Below are 20,461 nucleotides of genomic sequence, written 5' to 3'. Positions count from 1 at the left end.
TGACGGGTCTGGGGCATTGCTGTGAAGGTCTAATACCGGCTAAAAGTGGTTTGGAGAAAATCGGAGCAGAAAAAGCTTTTGCGCTTTTGATCACTTGCCTGTCTTTCGGGTGCTGTTTGGGGGGCGTTTAGGTTGTTGGGGGTGGGTTTTGGGGTCTGTGAGCACTGTTGGCACATTCTAATGTTGATCGCATTTGTTTTACAGGAAATCCATGGTGGAAAAGAGGAGTTAGGGCCTAGCTGCAGAGCTCATTTGGACTGCATTCCAGGTAGGCCCACAGTTTCCTAAGTGTGGCTTTTCCCGTTTTTGCTTTTCGGCTTTTTGGGGGGTGAAACTTGTTTTTGCCCGGGTTCACGGGTCTGGGGGCCTTGCTTGGAAGGTGTAATACCGGCTAAAAGTGGTTTGGAGAAAATCGGAGCAGAAAAAGATTTTGCGCTTTTGATCACTTGACTGTCTTTGTGGTGCTGTTTGGGGGGCTTTTAGGTTTTTGGGGGTGGGTTTTGGGGTCTGTGAGCACTGCTGGCACATTCTAATGTTGATTGCATTTGTTTTACAGGAAATCCATGGTGGAAAAGGGGAGTTAGGGCCTAGCTGCAGAGCTCATTTGGACTGCATTCCAGGTAGGCCCACAGTTTCCTAAGTGTGGCTTTTCCCGGTTTTGCTTTTCGGCTTTTTGGGGGGGTGAAACTTGTTTTTGCCTGGGTTCACGGGTCTGGGGGCCTTGCTTGGAAGGTGTAATACCGGCTAAAAGTGGTTTGGAGAAAATCGGAGCAGAAAAAGTTTTTGCGCTTTTGATCACTTGCCTGTCTTTGGGGTGCTGTTTGGGGGGGCTTTTAGATTGTTGGGGGTGAGTTGTGGTCTGTGAGCACTGTTTGCACATTCTAATGTTGATTGCATTTGTTTTACAGGAAATCCATGGTGGAAAAGGGGAGTTAGGGCCTAGCTGCAGAGCTCATTTGGACTGCATTCCAGGTAGGCCCACAGTTTCCTAAGTGTGGCTTTTCCCGGTTTTCCTTTTTGGCTTTTTGGGGGGGTGAAACTTGTTTTTGCCCGGGTTCACGGGTCTGGGGGCCTTGCTTGGAAGGTGTAATACCGGCTAAAAGTGGTTTGGAGAAAATCCGAGCAGAAAAAGTTTTTGCGCTTTTGATCACTTGACTGTCTTTGTGGTGCTGTTTGGGGGGCTTTTAGGTCTTTGGGGGTGGGTTTTGGGGTCTGTGAGCACTGCTGGCACATTCTAATGTTGATTGCATTTGTTTTACAGGAAATCCATGGTGGAAAAGGGGAGTTAGGGCCTAGCTGCAGAGCTCATTTGGACTGCATTCCAGGTAGGCCCACAGTTTCCTAAGTGTGGCTTTTCCCGGTTTTGCTTTTCGGCTTTTTGGGGGGGTGAAACTTGTTTTTGTCTGGGTTCACGGGTCTGGGGGCCTTGCTTGGAAGGTGTAATACCGGCTAAAAGTGGTTTGGAGAAAATCGGAGCAGAAAAAGTTTTTGCGCTTTTGATCACTTGCCTGTCTTTGGGGTGCTGTTTGGGGGGCTTTTAGGTTGTTGGGGGTGGGTTGTGGTCTGTGAGCACTGTTGGCACATTCTAATGTTGATTGCATTTGTTTTACAGGAAATCCATGGTGGAATAGGGGAGTTAGGGCCTAGCTGCAGAGCGCATTTGGCCTGAATTCCAGGTAGGCCCAAAGTTTTCTAAGTGTGGCTTTTACCGGGTTTTGCCTTTTGGCTTGTTGGGGGTGTTAAACTTGTTTTCGCCCGGGTTGACAGTTCTGGGGCCATTGCTGGGAACGTCTAATACCCAAAAGAAAGTGTTTTGGAGACAGTCCCAAGGGAAAAAGTATTTGCATTTTCTGAGATTTCGCTCACTCTACCGTTTTCGGGGGGCTGTTTGTGGGGGTTCCTGGTGTTTGTGGGGGGGTTTGCGAGTCTTGGAGCAATGCTGGGTATGGATACTTTTGCTTGCTTGCAAGTGGTTTGAATACAATCCATGGTGGGTAAGGGGGATTTGGGCCTACTTTACTTTCAAAGTACGTTTGGTCACCATTTTCTACTAGGCCTCTGACAGGTAGCAGTATCGCACGTTTTTGAGATCTGATTGGGGGTCTTCTACATTTTTGCGACTGGGTTTAGTAAGGGTCTGGGAGCACTGCTGGGAAGGTCTAATTTTGTTCTAAAACACAGTTTACAGTACACCTAGCTTGAGGGGAAAGATCCGCTAAATTAATTTGCCCATACTTATTTATCCTTCAAAAGGAAACTCAGACACAGTACGCACTTTCAAAAATATTGTACTGTGTATTAGGAAACTCTAAGTGTGACTTTTTGCACTACACAGCGTACATACCTTATATTTATTTGTCAGTGGTGTTCTAATATAACTTCCTATTTTCCATCAATAATTACAGGCCGGGTTTCAGCCTGTGCAATGGGAAAAAAAGGATGAAGTCAGGCTTCACATTAGCGAGCCGCAATTCAGCATCCGCCAGGCAGGCAGTGGACAGGGTGTCTTCTGGTCACCAACATTGATGGACGGAGCGTCAGATAGAATGGAGGAGTCCCGCTAATAAGAGGAATGGTTGGATGCATGCAACTTCCCAAAATTCAACAGGACAACTACAACAACATACAGATACAGTATCCGTTCTTTTCTAATTATCTTTTAAGTAATGTTATTGCTGTGAACTTCTATGAGTGTGACTCTGCATTTCTTTGATCTCTGCTTCTAAATTCATCCCTACAGCCATTGTATAGGTTTTACTTCTGCTATTTTTCAAACCTAATTTAATGTACGAAGTGTTACTCTGAGTGCAGAGATAGGCAAGTGAAAACGCATAATTACTGCAGCCCTGTACTGTCGCATTCTTTCATTCACGGTTGTCTAAAGTACTACTTACTTTTCAGTAACCATGCATGCAGTAGTGCATGCACTTCCTTTATGTCACTTAAAAGATTTATGGATAGCTTTGTACCCAAAGATTTGTTTATTTTCAATTATTGTTTGTCCATGCTGTGTTTTTTTTTCTTCTCTCAACAAAACTTTCCCAAAAAGCCCCTTTCCCATCCATTTTCCAAACCCTAACCCTCTTCCCCCGGGCTGTGTGGTTTTGATTGATGTGTGACTAAATGGCAGCAATAACTCCACACACTTGCTGGGGAGGATAAGGTCATAGCAACAGGCTGGTGAAGGAATCCGAGGATATATCTTACTCAGCTTGACACAGACCCATGAGTATTGGCAAATGAAAGCAGATTTTCATGTGCGCCATCAACTTGATTGCTCATCAAGAACATCCTCCTCCTAGGCGTGGCAAATGATTACGCTGCTGTATCCTTCAACTTCAGTACTATTTCTTGTAGTAGTAGCCAATGTCAAAGAAATTCAACGCAAGTAGTAGTTATACTTTCAATACTTTACCATTTGTTAGGCTACATTGTGGCACTGTTCTAGTGTCCTGTCACCTGCTATATTCTCTATCGTACCGTTCTAATGCTACGGTAAGGACAAACAAGGTTTCATTTTCTTTTTTTCAGATGCTGCAACTGCCACTGTGTAACACAACTAGTACCACCACAATGATGACATTTCATCCGCCAAGGATTGCCAACCTTAATCGCCATTTCCCGTGCAGCCAGCCCTGTGTCTAGCCCTATTTCCAAACACAAATTACAGGTAAGATAAGCGTTTGGGGGGAGGTAGTATAATGGAGTATTAGGAGAGACGAGAGACTGACGGTCCTAGGACTATTGAATTCACTTACTCTGTGAGAGGCACTTAGTTTTGAAAACATTTGGGCAATTACTTACACAACTTAAATCAAGATGCCACTTAAGTTTCAGGAAAACAAACTTACTGTTAAACCCCCACCCACCAGCCTCAAAAGCAGTAATAAAGTAAAAGCACGTATGCTAAGATAAAGTTTAAAGTATATTTATATCCCTAACATAAATAATCTCCCGCAAGACCCAACACACCCCCCTCCCGAACCCCAACGAATGTCCGTGAAAACTAAGTCCAAAAAAGTAGAAAACCCAACTCCCAATCCCACCCCCCAGAAGTCTTTAAAAAAGGGGCAAGAGACAATCTCCTCCTACTGCTGGCTGCTGTTGACTTTTTGGGCCAGGTCGGCATGCTCCTTGCGGAGGGTCTCAAGCAGGGTTTTGGTGTTGAGCAGCTCCTGCTCGAGGTAGGACACCCTCAGTGAAAGGCGGTGCAACCTTTTTTTGGTACTGCTGTGGGGGGCAGCTGATTTTTTTGCTGCTCGGCGGTGGCGGGTGGCTGCGGTACCCCGGCTCCGTACTGCTGGAGACCTGCGCTGACTGGCTGACCCAGGGAGCGCGGAGGAGGATGCAGCTGTCCCGGTCGATGTTGTTGTCGACTGCGTGTCCCCCTCCTCCTGGGCCACCAGCTGCCGATATTCGGCAACAGTCGCCTCCAGCCTCTGTTGCCGGGCCCTTTTAGCCAGCTCCTTCCGTGTTGGTTTGGAAGGAGCATCTATATGAAGAAAGAAAGACATAGTCTGTAACCAATGCTCTTTAAGATTAACACAAAATGATTCAGCAGAAAGTTGTGTCACAGTAGAACTAGCAACTTGCAAGCGCATAACTATTGTGGCCAGTATCTATCTAACCTCCCACTTCTTCATCCTTGCTCTAACATTAGTGGGAGTTTAAGGAATCAATTCTATGAGTACTATGGACTCACTCCATTAGAGTCGACTATGACAGTACACCAGTCTTATTCTTATTCTTCTCTCTTGTTTAGCAAAATTGGTACGTTAACTTCTGCAAGCCGGCATAATGCCAGCGCAGTCAACTTGCACCCGAGAAAAACAGACGCCCGCCATGATGAGTGAGACAGACTTGCGTTACTGTACCGGTCCAGTACATGCAGGTGGTGATGCTCTTACTTTTCTATTACGGGTGGCACTGAGAATACTCTGTTACAAGGGCTACTGCTTAATAATTTAACTTTCACCCTACAGTGCCAATGAATACTAGAAAAGGAAAATGAAGAAGATAAATAATCTGATTATCTATCACTGCACATGGTATGTATTTGCCTACATATGGGATGACTTTAGGTGCTTTGCTTTTTATTGAGTGAACAGTGATACATCCACACACGAATGACCGAGTTCTACTAAACTTATTAACAGAGGTAGTGAGTGGCCATCGTAATACCCGGATATATGCTGTGCTTGTAATACAAACTACTGCTACTATTCATGGTAGGATTCGGACAAAATTAAAACTTCTTTTCCTTGCCTTTCCTACACTGGAACGGACGTGCGGGTACGGTGTTACATGCTCTTCAAAGTAACACTTAGTTCATCCGTCTACTCTCTCTAGATACACATATGCTATCTAAGAGTCAGATAGTACCATGATCCAGGCATCCATCCATTCAAACTATATGTCAATCATTCTTCTTCATGTCTCTCATCTGGACAAACCTTACGTTTTCTCACGGGAAAACAACCTTTTCATTTTATTTGGGAAACCGCAAGCCATACATCCGTGCTTGACTTGCACTTGAATTTCAACCAAAGGATATATTGCGCACACATACAGTTTCTGTTTCACCCACCAAGGCTGTTCTCCTTCCACCCATCCTTGCTTCATCCTTCACCCAGCCATGCATCATATTCCTTCCCAGCCACCTCGGGCACCAATCAAACACGTATCATTCTTCTTTGTCAGTCATCATTACTTTTAACTTGCTCGTCCTTCCACACTTACTTACACGCTTCTTTCGCTTTTTGTTCATCCCATCCATCAAGTTCATCTCAGATCTGGTTTGGATTCTCAAAAAAAATTCACCGCTGAGTTGAAGTACATTTAGAGGAGGCTACTACCTGGTTGATAAAAACTTTGTTCTAAATTTGAAAGTCTTCTTAACAGTATAGTAACTTAATTGTACAACATATATACTACACCCGTGCAGAGAGCACACTCTGCAGTCTGCAATCTCAATCTCAATAAGTAAGGAATATAGGAGCTTATCACTGCCCGCCACTACCGTGGCAACCCTCACAGCAGTTTCCTCCAGCACTTGCACCGCCTCCTCCCCAGAAGTGTCCTCCTCCACCTCCACGCTGGCCTCGGCACCAGATGTTCCACCTACAAAGTACATTTAAGAATGTTAGATTTCATAGACATACACCACTCACTAGTATTTTGTATAGGAATGAAGAAATGTGAATACAGAAACCAATCTAATAATTTGTGACTGTCTACTCTAAAGTAAAAATGTCCCTTTTTCCAGAGAAGGGTGTTGTCTTGCTGCACTTTTTGGCACAACTGATGAATGCTTGCTTTTTAACACGCACCATTTTTCTCATAACAGACAGAAGCTTCACTTCTAAGAACAAGAGCAAGATCAGACCATCATCACTAGGACAGAGTGACCAACGATTCAGCACCAAAAAGAAAAATTAAAGTTCAAACCAGGTGAGGGCTCGGCTCGCCCACAATAAATGTGTGAAATAAATCACTAAGCACTTTTCCATTTTTAATCAACCGTTTATGTTTTATGACAAACTTGATTTTTAATAAATGTTTTTACTTTTAATAAAGCTTTAAAATTTAAATAGACTCTGTGGTTTTTGGTCAAGAGTGACTGAGCAAAAGGTTTTGCAATTTGCAAGCACGAGTCCGTGCCTCTGACACTTCTGGACTCTGACTCCGTACTTTTGTCCTGCAATGGATAATCATCATTGGGGATCAATCATCGAATTCGGGAGCTAAATGACTCTGCCACACTATCTAGTCAGTAAGGAGATTGGGGGTTTTAAGTTCAAAGTCTGTTATCACTGAGGTATGTGGAAAGTCTACCTGCGCCTATTATAATTGATAAACAATGCACTATTTAGTGTCCATAGTTCTGTTTGTGCAGATTTGTCCCTGCAACAGTAGTAGTATGGATTGTCCTCCTATCCAAACCAAAAGTAAAGTAGTATCTTATTCTTTCTTGGTGGTCATTCACATTTTATTGTTGGGAATTGTCAAAGCATAAACATTTTGAAGACTTGAAAAGACATAATGGACAATCCAGCAGGACTGTACTCAGTTCATAGAGCTATTGATGACTAGAATGGGAGTTTCATTTGACACCTTTTGCCAACTGTGCAATCTTAGTTAGCTACACAGACAGACTAATAAGAATATTCTAGTAATACCACAGGGAGTCATAGTAGAGGCAGGATAAGAATTTAGATACAGTCTACAAGAAGATCAAAGACGATTTAGAAAAAATCGAATGAGGAATGCTAGGAATAAGTAGGTACTCTATATTAAAATGAAAACTTACTGGGGCCAGCAAAGGAGCCCTCGCTTGGCCGATCCTGGCCTTGTACAGCAGCAGCAGCAACCACCTCCTCCTCTGTCCTCTTGCCCCTGGGGGGAGCTGATGTACAACATGAAAGAAAGAAAGACCCGAAAACATGGATGATTGTTGTCAACCAAATCAAACATTTCAAAAGAACAATAACAAAATATTTTGGCGAAATAGCAAATAGACAACTATTCCACGGGATATATTGACCTATCTCATGTGGTCTACTACGATATTAGTATTGCTTGATTTGCGGACCGTCGACTTGGAAAGTTATGTAACTCACTAAACAAAGTACTAAAAAGGTTCGCCTAGGACTGGCAGGCAGCAGTCCGCAGCACGCGAAGTGACATACAAACTCCATCGTGATTGCAGATCAGTGACAACACTAAAAAGTTTCCTACTACATTAACCAGTCATTAAAATACTCAAACTATCAATCCACCACCACTATTTCTTCTTATTGCCAGGTGTACAAAGGAAGGACTGGACTTGAGTCTGTAGGGGCAGATTTACAAGCCCCTTGCGGCTCTTTAACTCCGTTGTTGCGTGACTTTTGTGACGTAGCGGCAGAACAAAGGAGGCGCCATGGTGCGGCGTATATTGACAACGCGACGCATATGGGAGATGCATCACGTTGTGAAGCCCTGCGCCATCAGGGGGCGTTCTGGCGCAAGGGAGGGTGTTCCTGCGCAGGAACGCATCCTAAAAGTGGCTGAGGGAAATCTACAAGATTTCAATCAGTCACTTTTAGGAAAATGATGCGTCACTCAAACCCTGCGCCTGCTTGAAGCAGACGTACGGCTTGACGTAGCATTGGGGAGATAAGGCACCCCAAAGCATTGCTGGAGCAGCGCCATCGTTGCGACGCAACTCCAGCAAAGCGCCACCTTTACGGCACAGATGCGTAACGCTTCAGTGACGTTTTGGGCCCACGGAGCGCCGCATTGTAAATACGCCGCACCATGGGTGGTGGTGGCGTGGCGCACAATTACTGGTGCATCCCTGCTACTTTGCAGGGATGCGCCAGTAATTGCAAATCTGCCCCTTAGTGTCTAGCATTACGCAGTTCTGTAAACTACACTCATACATAATTTCTCAGGCCAATGAAATAAACACAAAATCGAAAACAAATAAGCATAGTAGCAACGCTACTGAGAAGGAGAGCAGTGCACCTGAAATGCACAGAAGATTTTGAAATATAATTTACCTACAATGTAATCGGCAGTATTATTGCTTTTGATAAAAAACAAAAATTTGCAATATAATAACACACAGAGCAGGAGAAAACAGAGTAGTGATGAAATAGCTACTACTACTCACCAAACCCGGGGACCTCGACGCCGAGCAGGTTGAGCAAGTCGCGTTCCCGGTCCAGGAGATCCATCCAACGGTGGGTGGCCTGGTTGTAGGTGCGCCAGACCCGAGAGTGTTGAAACATGTCCCGACACACCTTCTCCCACCGCTTCCGGCGCTCCCGGAGCCCGTAGCCGCTTGCGATCTTGCCGCCTGCCGCAATGGTCCTGGGGAGGCGGTGCTGTACAAAGAACACTAGTGCGGCCACCTCCTCTGCGCTAAAGATCTCCCGTGGCATCACTAGCTCCCCCCTCAAACACCCGCACGGGAGCCGAGCACGGGGTGCGGGACCCTTCCCCTTCTCGGGCTGCTTCCCGGCTCCCTTTACCATGGTCTGGGCAGAAAGGAAGGTAAATAATAAAGAAGAAATAGAATAGGGAAGAAGAAAAGAAAAGAGTTTAAAAAAGTAGTTTAAAATTAACCAAAAGTAGCAGAAAACACAAAAATATAGAGCTAGAAAAATAGAGGGATAGATAATAAGTAAAATAGATAAAAAAAACTTCAAACAAGCAAAGGATGGCAGAGATTGAGAGAGGATGCAGAAAGGATGCCCAGAACCATAGCAATGAATGAAAAACAAGATGGCCGCACCCGTTCACGACCGCGTGGGTAAGTTTGCGCGAGATTTCCCCCGCGATCACAGGCGTACTTGTAATAGCGAGCCGCACACTTTGCGAGATTACACATAGCGCCCGCAAACGGAAATACGTCACGCAAACAAGATGGCCGCGCCCATGTATGACCGCTAGGGTAACTTAGCGTCGTTGCGCTACAAGCGGCTTGCGAAAACGCAAAAAATCACGCGAACTAACACGCCGCAAAAAACAACAAATCGTATATTCGCACAAATTCGCGGCTTCCAAATTCAATCTCGTGCAAATTCGCGAATCGCGCGAAATACCAGAAAAACGATTTTTGCAAAACTGAAAGCACTCAGCAGGTGCAAAAGTTCAATCTCATCATTAGTAACCATTCCCTGTAGTGCTTCCTGAGGGGCCCCTCCAGAGTCCAGTTGCCTACTTGCAACTATTCTATGACCCTGCTCTGACCCTCACAGCAGGCTCAGAGAATAGCTACAAGTATGTCACAAAGGTCCTGTTAAAAAAAATTACACTGCAACAGAAAGCAATTACAGATAAGGAAGCAGGTGCCAGACTGAAAGTTCAAATTCAGTGACACATTAATCAGCCCCTAATTCATTCATGGCAGTTGAGGCAAGGCAGGTGTGCTAATGAATTTTACAAAACTGAAAGCACTTAGCAGGTGCAAAAGTTCAAGCTCATCATAAATCAGGAAGCACTTACAGCTAAGGAAGCAGGTGCCAGCTCAAATTCAGTGACACATTCATCAGCCCCAAATTAATTCATGTCAGTTGAGGCAGGGCAGGTGTGCTTTTCCCCCCATAATCTACAGTGATGAACCAGAGGGTGGCAGTGATGAACCAGAGGGTGGCATGGGTGAGCCAAAGGGTGGCAGTGGTGAAACAGAGGGTGCTGTGATGAACCAGACGTAGAAACAACATGGTCGCGACCGTTGCGACCCGACAAGTAAGTTCGCGTTTGCGAACTGGTAAAAAACCCTCATGAACTGGCAGAAACCTTTGCGAACACATAAAAAAAATCCGCAAATTTGCGAGAGTTCGTGAATTTTGCGGATTGCGAATCCGCAAATACGCAAATTTGTGAATTGCGAAATTTGCAAAATTCGCCCATACTTAATAGACATACAGTGCAGGGATGACATGCACGATCGGTAAATGCTTAGTTCGTCTTGTACCCACGGTTCGTGTATTGGCGTGAATCAACGTGAAGAGACTCCTGTTCTGGATGCTGAGTAGTGGCGCACTGTTCGGCGTGTTGGACATGCGCATCGTACTTGTCCAGCCAGAAACTGCTGTTTGAATGCCTCCGGACAAGTGGATTTCAGCGGTTATGGTTCCGGCTCGTACGGAAAATGTTGCTGGTTTCAGAGCCTACGGCTCGGTCAGCAACTGGACACATTTGCGCATCGTACTTCCTTGTCCAGACGGATTGGCTCCGGGACCGAGTGGGTAGTAAGGTGAGGTGACGGACGGCTCTCAGAGGGCTGTCCGACCCGGATCGGAATTGGCCCCATAGCTTTGAATTAATGTTAATTAATAGATAAACATTTTGGATAATTAAAAAAAAATAATTGTTATATTTATTTTTAAAAGGGGTAGATGCTGGGTAATAAATTTGCTTTTAATAGTAATTTTTTTATAATTTTAAAATATGTTCTAATTGTGTTTTATTATTTATTGGTTTAATTTAGGTGCATGTTGTGGAAATTATAATGTTAAAGTGTGTGCAGTAAATTAATGTTTACATGTTTTTTATTATAATTTTCTTTTATGATTATTAATTATGTTAAATATGTAAATAAAGTTAAATAAAACATTTGAAGTGTTTTGTTATTGGTGTGGTATAAGTTAGGAAATGTTTATTTGAAAATATTTTCTAGTTTAAACGAAATATGTATTTGTAAATGTATTTATTATTGTATATGTAATTAATATTATAATATGTGTTCTTTTTATATTTTTAATACATTTTATTTGAACTTTCTTAATATTTATTAATTTTTAATATTGTTGCTCATTTTAATATATAACATGTTTTTTAATTGAGTGTGAATATTAAAAAAAATGTGTCCAACACTTTCTCTACTGTTGCATTCACTGGTGTGGGAATAGTAATGTTTGCCCCTTTGCTATCTAACACTTTCCCTACAGTTGCACTCACTGGAGTTGGAATAGTAATGTGTTCCCATCCGCTATCCAGCAATTTCCCTACTGTTGCACTCACTGGAGTGGGAATAGTAATGTTTACTTCTCCGCTATCCAACATTTATCCTACTGTTCAACTCAGTGGAGTGGGAATAGTCATTTTTACCCCTCCGCTATCCAACACTTTCGCTACTGTTGATCTTACCGGAGTGGGAATAGTAAATGTTACCCCTATGCTATCCAACACTTTCCCTACTGTTGCACTGACTGGAGTGGGAATAGTAATTTTTACCCTCCGCTATCCAACACTTTCCCTACTTTTGAACTCACTAGAGTGGGAATAGTAATTTTTACCGCCTCCGCTATCCAACACTTTCCCTACTGTTGCCCCTTTGGAGTGGAAATAGTAATTTTTACCTCTCCGCTATCCAACCCTCATCCTACTGTTGTAATCACTGGAGTGGGAATAGTAATTTTTACCCCTCCGCTATCCAGCATTTTCCCTACTGTTGCACTCACTGGAGGGGGAATCGTAATTTGTTCCCCTCCGCTATGCAGCAATTTCCCTACTTTTGCACTCACTGGAGTGGGAATAGTAATGTTTACCTACCCGCTATTCAACAGTTATCCTACTGTTTAACTCAGTGGAGTGGGAATAGTGATTTTTACCCGTGCACTATCCAACACTTTCCCTACTGTTGCCCCTTTGGAGTGGAAATAGTAATTTTTACCTCTCCGCTATCCAACCCTTATCCTACTGTTGTAGTCACTGTAGTGGGAATAGTCATTTTTGCCCCTCCGCTATCCAACATTTTCCCTACTGCAGCCCTCACTGGAGTGAGAATCGTAATTTTTACCTCTCCACTATCCAACACTTTCCCTACTGTTGCACTCACTGGGGTTGGAATAGTACATTTATTTATTTTGCTATACAACACTTTTCCTATTGTTGCATTGATTGTAAGGGGCAATTTAAGTTAAAATATTTTTCATAGTTTAGGGGTCCATTACGATAGTGGTCGGAAAACCATTCCGACCGCCGTGATTGCGGAAAATAACCGTTTCCATGTACCACGGCAAAACCGGCGGTTAGATTAGGATCCCCCACTAGAAAAATCCCACCGTGGTGCACGGATTCCACGAAACTCCGCCGGGAACGTCAGGAAAAGTGGAAAATCATTCCGCGGCGGTCGGATTTGCAGTGGAAAAACCCCAAACCGCTGTTCTACCAGCGGATTGACCACACGTGAAATCAGGATACGATTGTAGAGGTAGCGGAACGATCAGTTGTTTCCGACCGCCGCAATCACAACAAATAATGAATGTGAGAGCCGGTGGAAGGGCTGTTGCATTCCAACCGCCGCAGTAAGAGTAATGGTGGTCAAAAGCAACCACACAACAAGGCTACCAAGTGTGGCTATAAATCTGGTTCAGCCTCAAACAACACCTAAAACACCCCAATGACACATCCCCATGGCAAGAAAAAATTACAAATCCGAGGTCAACCCTCATAACAGACCTGAAATGAATACTCCATTTTTATCCACCCACATAGCTGAATATAAAACCAGCCCCTTCCCTGATCAGAATCCTTTGCACAACTCTACAACTGAGGGGTCCAACCCCACAGCACAAAGGATGAGGCAAATCAGCACACATCACACCATCACAACCACACACACATCACCACCCCCACCTTCACACCTGTACTTTCTCACATTTGCACCTTGCACACCACGTCACAGAAGAAGATGCCCAAATTCACTGACAATGAGTTGTTGGTGATTGTAGATAAGGTAATCAGAGTTTCACCACACTTGTTTGGAAGCATGGTCAAATAGACATTAGTAGCCAAAAAAAGGGCAAAGATAGTCAACAAAGTCAATGCAGTAGGGACCTCCTGTGCACCCTGTGTGACATCAGGAAGAGGTGGCATGATCTCCAGACCAGGGTGAAAGAGTGTGCCAACAAGAACAATGAGCTGGCTCAGAGGACTGACAGTGGCTCTCCCACTCCACCACTGACATTCACCGAATGGGAGGAGAAGGTGCTTGCCATACTGCATCCAGAGAGTCTCAAATGAATACCCGGGTGAGTGGAGGCTGGTGAGTCACAAAAAATATCTCTCATTACACTGCTATGTACTGTCTTACACAACTAGAAAGCTACACTTCCTAGACCTAAATGCACTTACGTGCAACACACTCTTCCCAACACATGTCTCACAGATCTAACATGTACTCCCTCTGAATCACCCCAAAGGTAACTAGCAACATTTCCAGTGTGGCATGGGTACAGGCAGCCAGCAGTCCAACTCCCACCAGGCTCCTTTGTCCCACAGCTCAGCAGGATGGAGCACTCCCCCCAACCATGTGGCAGCCATTGCATTGCTCTCTTCAAACCTACAGGTAGGTAGCCATCTTAACGGGGGTGTTTGTGGGTAGGAAGCCAGCACTACAACTCACAAAAGGCCGTCTTGTCCCACAGCACAGCAGGATGGAGCACTCCCCCCACCCGCAACCATGTGCCAGTCATTGCATTGCACTCCTCAAACTCACAGGTAGGTAGCCATCTTAACAGGGAGGGGTGTTTGTGGGTAAGACGCCAGCACTACAACTCCCACCAGGCACCCTTGTCCCACAGCACAGCAGGATGGAGCACATCCCACCCACAACCATGTAGCAGCAATTGCTTTGCTCCCTTCAAACTTACAGGTAGGTAACCATCTTAACAGGTAGGGGTGTTTGTGGGTAGGAAGCCAGCAATAAAACTCCCACCAAGCACCCTTGTCCCACAGCACAGCAGGATGAAGCACCCCCCCCCACCCACAACCATGTGGCAGCCATTGCATTGCTCTTTCCAAACTTACAGGTAGGTAGACTTCTCATGCTCTCTTGTCTCACCTATGAGCAGGATGGCACACTACTTACACTCATAAACATGTGACAGCTATTTCCCTCCACTGTGTAACCGAACAGGTAGGTAGACAGTGCATGCACCCTGCCATCCTTCTTAAAATACATGGAGCCGTATGACCACACTAGAACTCACATGTCCTTCAGCTTGGCATTGATTCAAAAGCCACATCCAGCGTGCAGACAGCTAAGTGTATGTAACTGTCACAGAAATGAAACTTTGACTCACCAAGTCGGATGTTGAAGAAATCCAGGACACAATCATGCACAGCACAGAATGCAATGTGTAAGTGTCATGATGTCAGAGCATGAAGGCCCATATGAACACAATACATGCATGGTCAATCAGAGAAACAAAGTAAAGTACATTATATGAAAAAGGTATGTATAACATTACAACGGCTTGTTCTTGCTTAGCTGAAAGTGATTCCATGCAGAGAAAATCAACAAAAGCATCGCATAAAGTTGATGTGCTGCGCGTTGTTAGATGTCCCTGTAAGCACACAATATGTACGTGACACATGGTTTCTTTTTTAAATGTCAGACCATGGAGTAGTAATGTATGTACCTCAACATCATGTCCTGATGCCCAGTATCTTGCAGCCATACCAATTGATTGCAATTTAAAGTGGGTGGTGTACCACATGTAACATCCAAACGTCTAACACCAAGTCTGTGGAGTCCACTTCAATGATCATTTGACCTCTGTTCAACAGGAGATCCACAAGCAACAACTGCAGAAGACAACATCAACCTGCAGAGCCAGTGCCCCCCCAGAACATGAACTCTCAGATGCAGACTCCCTATGTTTCTCGGTTGAGGAGCAACAACCTGGCCCATCTGGAATGCAAGGGCGCACACCAGATCTCAGGCCCTCCTTCTCCCTACCACCACCACCACGGCCACCACCACAGCAACAACAACAGTGCTGACCCGTGTTGCAAAGACATGTGCAGCCTCAACCACCACCACCACCACCACTGCTGTCTGCAATACTATACTCTCCCAGACTCAGTGGTCACCAACAACACCACACAATCAGAGGAGGGCAGGGAGAGTTTGTGTGTGCGTTGAGTGCCAACGCCACAGGTCCGGGTCAGCAAGACAGGTGGGAGGGCAACTGTGGGCCAAATATAGGAGAACACTGGGACCGAAGCCCTGGCCACCATAGCAAGAGTACTTGGGGCATATGAACAGTCCCAAGGACAGATTGGCCAGGTTGTGGAAGAACTGCGTGACCTCTGCCTGCTGCTGGACACACATATGGGCTAAATTGTGGACCTCATAGGCCAGCTCGTGGGTTTTCTGAGGGACAGACATGCGGCCCAAAGGACAGCTCAACCCCCCTCTAGTGGCCCACATGCTGATACTCCCACCACATCAGCTGGCGCCACCGAGAGGAGTGGGCTGCAACAAAATGAATCCTCAGACACCACTTAGCCCGCAGCAGCCTGCCAAATGCACAAGGGGCCGTCTGAGAAACATCAGGGGAGGATCATGTTGCAATGCACCATCCAAAATCTAGTTGCCGAGCCAGCCATTATGGCACCTCTGTTCCCCATAACATTGACTTTGTTGACTATCCTTATCCACATTGCCATGTTGATGGCAGGAGTCTGTTGGACTGTGTGACTACATCAATGTGGTGACTACTCTATTTGTCTCATTTACCAACACTGACAACTCATACATTCACTTAGCACCATTTTGTAAATAATCACTTCTCTGTCACAAATAGTCATTGTAAATAAACACTCTTTACACACCTATGTGTTTGTGTCAGCTAAATGTTTATCGCAGCCTGCGCAATGTCAACTCTGAATCCAATGTACCTCAAGCTGTGAGCTATTGACGCAGGTTAACACCTTCCTCCTCTCCACTATCCTCGTCACTGGGCATGTGTGGGTTTGCAGGGGGGGACCTGCTGCTCATCATCGTCCAGGAGCAGGGGATCTCTTTGCGCAAGGCCAGGTTGTGGAGCATGCAGCATGCAACTACGATCTGACACACGTTTTGGGAAGAGTAAAGTAGTGCACCTCCGCTCTTGTCCAGACACCAGAATCTAGACTTCAGAAGACCAAAAGTACGCTCAACCACACAACGTGTTTTCCCACGTGCCTCATTGTAGCGGAATTTACCCAGGGTCCTTGGATTGCTCAGTGGGCTAAGCAACCAAGGTCAGTTGGGATACACAGGATCACCTAGGTGTGAGATACAGAGAGCAATTTTGTATTATAACCAGTAGCTGAGAACAGCATGTCACACATGCAACACATTACTTGACTGCATACTCACCAACAAGCCATGCACGCTCCGGATGCAGATATGCCATCAGCTGTGGTATGATGCTCTTATGCAGTATGTAGGAGTTATGTGCAGATACTGTAAATCTGGCACAGACATGTGAGATTATCATATCCACTTGGCATACCACTCGCACGTTAATGGAATGGAAATGCTTCCTGTTCCTGTATATATGCTCACATGCCTGTGATGAAATCAGGCCAACATGTGTGCAGTCAATGGCACCATCAACATTCGGTATGTTGCCAAGGTCATAAAAATCACCCTTCACAGCTGCCAATTTGTGTCTCCTAGGAAAATTGATGTAGCGGTCCTTATATGTCATCATTGTGGACAGGACGTCACGTTGCACCATGCTCAACATTGGTTGAGACACCAGCGCTGGACACCGTGTACTGGAACGAACCAGTGCAAAGAAATGCAGGGCTGCTATCATCTTAACTTGTAGTGTAGTTCCTATTTCCCTAATAGGCTCTGCACATTGGAATAATATATACTATAAGTTTGGCATAGGACTACGGTCAGCATTCCCCTAACGAGTGCAACGCTTGTTATAAAATTTGCACAACTGTACTGTTCTAAGGCCACCTTAAACGCTGACCTTTCAACTCTGACACCCTTGTTGTTCCGCATACTCCTCGGTCCAGCACGGGCTTTCCCAGTTTTTGTGGAGGGAGGTGCGGCGTTCAGGCACTTCCAGGCTAGAGGGGAGGGGAGGTGGGGTGGCCCTGGCTGCTGTTCATTGCATACATTTAGATGACACATGGTTTGCGCAGCGGACACGCTCAGAGGGCGCGCCGGCGGCACGCCAAAGGCAAGCCTGTCCGCGCCCGGCCGCGCGGGGCCACGACCCCTGTCTCTTTTACTAAAATAATAAAGACTTATACCCAGAAATCACTACTAGATTTGCGCCCCGTGATTAATGTGACTTGTAGACCCCTAACCCCAGATAATAAGGCTTCCAACTGTCACTGCTGTGGCTTTGCATTTACTAACCAACTTAAAAGGTCACATAATGATATTACTCCTTGCCCCTTGAAATGTAATCCTCTGTGCTTTCTTCTGACAAAGCTCCTTTAAAAGAAGTCACCGTTTTCATCTTAAATTGCAGATCACTTCCCAAACAAAAGGAAGATATGCATGACCTGCTACTAAACACACAGCCCAACGCTATTTTTCTAACGGAAACATGGCTTAATGAGAGTTCAGGACCGGATATGGCAATTGCCTTACCTTCCCAATTATACAATCCTTAGGAAAGATAGTAGTAATAAAATTGGAGGAGGAATTGCAATTATTTGTAAAAATACCTACACTTGCAAATGGGAGAATTTATCTTATACAGGCTGTATTCAAACTCTTGCTCACCTCTAAATTTACTTTTTCGGGGATCCTGATTTATCAATCCCCGGGTCCGGTTGGACCTTAGCATCGCTGCTCCCAGAACTCATTTCTCCCCTTGTAATGGAAGCAACACATTTCACCATTCTAGGAGATTTAAATATCCACTTTAACGACCCCATATGCACTGTCAGCTCCACTTTGACTGCTGATTTAGCAGCAATGAATGTGTTACCTCATAACGATGGGCCCACTCACCAGGCGGGACATTTGCTTGACCCTATTTTTTCTAATGTAATTAACATCTTATGCCAATCAGTTCTCCCCATCACTTGGTTAGATCACTTCCTGGTCGATTTAAGGATTAAATTGGAGACACAGTGCATAAACTCTTGTAACGTCCCTCCTAAAGCGGGTTTCAGAAATTGGAAAAATGTAGATATTGATCAATTTAATCAACATCTTCTAATCAACATTCGGCCACTACCCCGACAAAGATTGCAGAGAAGGACAACATTAAATCATGGCTGATGACCTCTATAGATCCATGTTTACCACTGTCCTGACAAATTAAAAATAGTCAAAACCACATGCAAAGCGCTAGACAGACGTTGGAGAAGCATTATGCACCTGATGCAAAACGTATCTAACATGCTAACCACACCATCACTTTAGCTCACAACAAACCGAAAGTTCTATTTAAAGTTGTGAAAGAGTTGTCAGTCGCATCTTGTCAACCCTTGCCACCAGAGCTTAATACAGCGCAATGCGAAAAAATGGTGGACTACTTCATTGAAAAAATTGGAAAAATATACAATGAATTCAATAGCATACCTATGAATACAGAGCTGCATTCCAAGCTCATTGCACTGACTTTGGACCTTGCTATGCCTTCTATATAACACAGTCAACCTCTGCGACCCCTGGTGAGACGCTGGAAAGCTGGCTGCCCTTAGACATAACATCCTTTAGACGCATCCTCGCCCGTCTTAGATCTGGCTCCCCCAAAGACCCACTTCCCATTCATATCCTCCAAAAATTGGAACTACCAATACTTAATGTCATCATGGAACTCATCGCTACATGAAGCAATAGTACCAGTGACATGGAAACACGCCATGGTCCTACCTCTGCAAAAAAAAAAAGCAAATGCCGATTTAGCGGAACTTTTTAACTTCCGGTCTATATCCCTTCTCCCTGTCATATCTAAAATCCTGGAGAAACATGTCAACCAATTTGAAAAACATGAGCATCGGGCACTGTGCTATTTACTCTAGTAGTTGAAGAAGAACAGAAATCTGGCAAGACGAGAGCGGCTATACAGAATCGTTGCAGTGCATGCGGTAAACCAAATACAAACAACAGAGGCGGCGCCCTTCTTTAAACAACCACCCGGCGTCCTGATAATACACCGAAAGTCCCCAAAAAAAGTCCACATTTGTAAAGCGCACAATCACCGTAAGGGTCTCTAGGCGCTGGGGGGCCGTCGGGAAGATTAAGCGAGCTATTGCCCAGAGTCACATGGTGCTGGGCTGACCTGCCGCCGGAGCCGGGGATCGAACCGTGGTCCCCAGATTCCAGCGTCAGTCGCCCAACCTGGTGAGCTTTTCGGCATAAAACCGGCACAAACATAGACGAAAGGACGTGTAACGACAGAATCGAAAATCGATTTAAATAATAATATGAGAACGCCAGCCAAAAGTCTGAAATAAACAGAACAGACTTGTAAAGACATCAGAAAAGGTACCCAACCATTAAGCCCTGAAGAAAAGTCCGATAACTAAACTACGGGCTTGGAAACGCGTCGGCTTTGGTATATTCGTTGTAAACACGAATGTGTTTTTTTCGCAAAAGGCTTGTGAACATTTCCATGATTGTAATGGAATAAAAAATGTGCATTAGATTTGAGACCTTTGCGTAACCAGGTTTAAATCAAAGACAGAATTCTAACATATAAACCTGGCAGAACTATTTGGTAGGGTACAATTGTGAAGTGTTAGATGAAGTTGTTGTTTTTCTTGGATAAATGTTTTGTGTAATGGCGAAATACACTTAATGATTGTTTGTATTGTAAAAAGTGTGTATAGTAAATGTAAATATATGTCTGGTGTACGGCAACGAAGAAACCTCAGACGTTGCCCTGAATTTTCCTTTAAAAAAAAGTGTTGAAATTTGTACTACTTGAAAAAAAAGTGTATAATAAGCACCCAAGGATTAATTACCTTAAGGTGAGAGTCTGCTTAAAATAAATAAGTAGCAGATTAAAACAGTGACCGGGTCTCTTTCTTCATAAATCTAATCGTTGTTCTACCCGGCCACAGTGTAGGACACAACCCTAATTTTATACATTTACACTAGTAGGGCATGTAAATTCTAGAAACACAAAGACATGATACAACTCATAACAATTGTGATGAGGATAAATATTTAGTTTTTATTATTATTCTTGTTATTCCTTTAGGTAGA

Source organism: Lissotriton helveticus, chromosome 3_1 (genome assembly GCF_964261635.1).
Source record: "Lissotriton helveticus chromosome 3_1, aLisHel1.1, whole genome shotgun sequence".
Classification (NCBI taxonomy): domain Eukaryota; kingdom Metazoa; phylum Chordata; class Amphibia; order Caudata; family Salamandridae; genus Lissotriton; species Lissotriton helveticus.
The sequence above is the reverse complement of the archived record's forward strand: the minus strand, read 5'-3'. Positions refer to the sequence as shown.